Below are 2500 nucleotides of genomic sequence, written 5' to 3'. Positions count from 1 at the left end.
GTGTGTATGCACACACAGATATGCGCACCAATCCATGCACATATATTCCATGTATATATGCATGTATATATTATGATTGACCGTTGACTGAACACTATTCAATTTTTTTTCTCCGTGTTTTTCTCCTTGTCTCCGTATTCTTTCTGTTGAAGAGCGTAGCTCGAAACGTCAAAGACTTTCCGTATTCCCGAGCGTCATACTAATATATCCTTTTGTTATTTACACCACCTGTCCTCGTCTGTTGTTATTATTTGTATATTCTCCCATATATATATATATATATATATATATATATTTGCGTATCTATGTATATGCTTGTATCAGTGTGAGTGAATATATGCATGTGTATGTGTCTATATATATATATATATATATATACATATATATATATATATATGTATGTATGTATGATTACGCGCACAAACACGCATGCATACAACCGCTTACGCATATACACACTGACATACACGCGCGCATGCTTTTCCCAGCGAAACCTTGTAAGTCACCTTAACCTTATACAGAGACACTCCATTATGCATTTGATGTTGTTTACTTAAATGACTTTTGTTTTGGGCTTTTCAAATTAATTGTAACACAATATTGATTTCTGTGTTTGACACAAGATTAGAAATTAAGGGGCTTGAAGAGAAGCACAGACAATTTAGTAGTTCCCTGCAGTATAACAAAGTGCTAGGTCGAGGAAAAAGTTCGTGCGCCGTGTTAAATGAGGATTTTTTTTTTATGCAAGAATTTATTCAAAAACAACAACAACTCTTCTTCAAAATAAAGACCATCATTTTCCCGCGACCTTCTACCAGCGATCTGCAATGTTTCGGATTTGGTCACAGTACCAATCCTTTGGCTTTGAATAAAAAAAAAAAACTTTGACGGGCTTCTTCAACTTCATCGAATGACTCAAATCGGTGACCTTTCATAAAGTGCTACATTGATCAGAAGAGATCGTAGTCAGATGGAGCAACGTCTGGACTTTAGGCTGGATGCGGCAGAACTTCCACACCGTCCAATTCTTCAGTCTTGTTGCTGGTCTTTCTGGTGGTATGCGGCTTTGCATTGTCTTGTTGAAACAAAGCGCGTTTTCGACCAACAAGTCTCGGGTACTTTTCAACCAGCGCATCGTACACTCGATCTAGTTGTTCGCAGTAAAGTTCAGCGTTGATGGCGCGACCATTCGGCACAACTTCGGCGCACGAACCTTTTCCTCAACCTAATACCTTGTTTTATCACCTCATCGGAAGATAAAAAAATAAAGATGAATCTCAGCGTGATTTAAAACAGTGATTCTCAAACGGGGTCCACATGGTCCCCTGAGGGTCCATATCAGATTTTTGGGTGTCCACATAACGACATAGTAAATTGAGGATCCACAATGCTATTTTAAGGGCGGGATTAAAAAATTTTGCTTCAGAGACATTTTTACATAGTTCAACCTATACGAAATCTGATCAATAAGTATCCGGACTATTGCCATAGTAACGAAGCTAAAGCACGCAAAGCCGCTTGGCACAAATTGACCTTGAACGCTGCTGTGCGTTTTTGAATGCTAAAATATTTTTTTGAATGCTAGGATGCTTTTGCATTTACTTGACGAATGAAGCAAATAGTTACCAAAATACTGCAACCTGTTTAATCAATTCTATACTTTAGATATTCAGTCAATCTTAACTGTTTTCTTAAATCCGTTGAAACGTTTTGAAGAATTATTAACACGACATTCTCTGTCTTCATTTCAATGTGTGACACTGCAGCTCTGCTAGAATTCCTTAATTCATATTTCAAGTGGATGCAAGAATTGGTAGAGAGCGAAAGGTAGTTAATGGTTGAATTGGTCGAAAATTCAGATGGAAGAATTGATTGAGATCCAAAAGCAGTAGATAGTAGAATTGGAAGAATGCCAATGAAACTGTTTCGTGGTACTTTTTCGCTTCACTTTATGTTGTCTGATCGAGAAAGCCTATTTTCAATAGCATTCCAAATGTGAACACTCCATCTTTCTTCAGGTATGAAGGAATAGACTCTCTTTTAAACAGTAGATTGATTTCGAGGAACATTTTTGGTTTTGGTATTTCTAGAAAGGCCGAACAACTACAAAGAGACTGACACGCGGGTTTCAAATCATTATGTGAGCCAACAGGGCCGAGAGTAGCAAGCTGATATAGGACCTGGTAGAATGCCTAAAATATCCTGTTTAAATGATTTAATAACATTCACAACACACTAGAATAGCCTGTCGGTACCAACACATTTCTCTACACTCTTACTTTTCTTTCTTCTATTTGCAAAGGGGGATATTTCCCGAAATATTTTAGGATCATTAAACAACGTAAGTAAAATAATACATTTATCTGAGTTCAAATCTCTTCCGAATCGCTATATTTCAAAAACAAAAAAATTACTCCCCACCACTGTGGTTAGCAAACAACATACACATCTATAATACACCCGAGTTGATTCACTGAACCGTCCTCCATCTCCACTGCTG

This window comes from Octopus bimaculoides, chromosome 10, assembly GCF_046866305.1.
Source record: "Octopus bimaculoides isolate indiv1 chromosome 10, ASM4686630v1, whole genome shotgun sequence".
Taxonomy (NCBI): domain Eukaryota; kingdom Metazoa; phylum Mollusca; class Cephalopoda; order Octopoda; family Octopodidae; genus Octopus; species Octopus bimaculoides.
Note: the sequence above shows the minus strand (reverse complement) of the source record.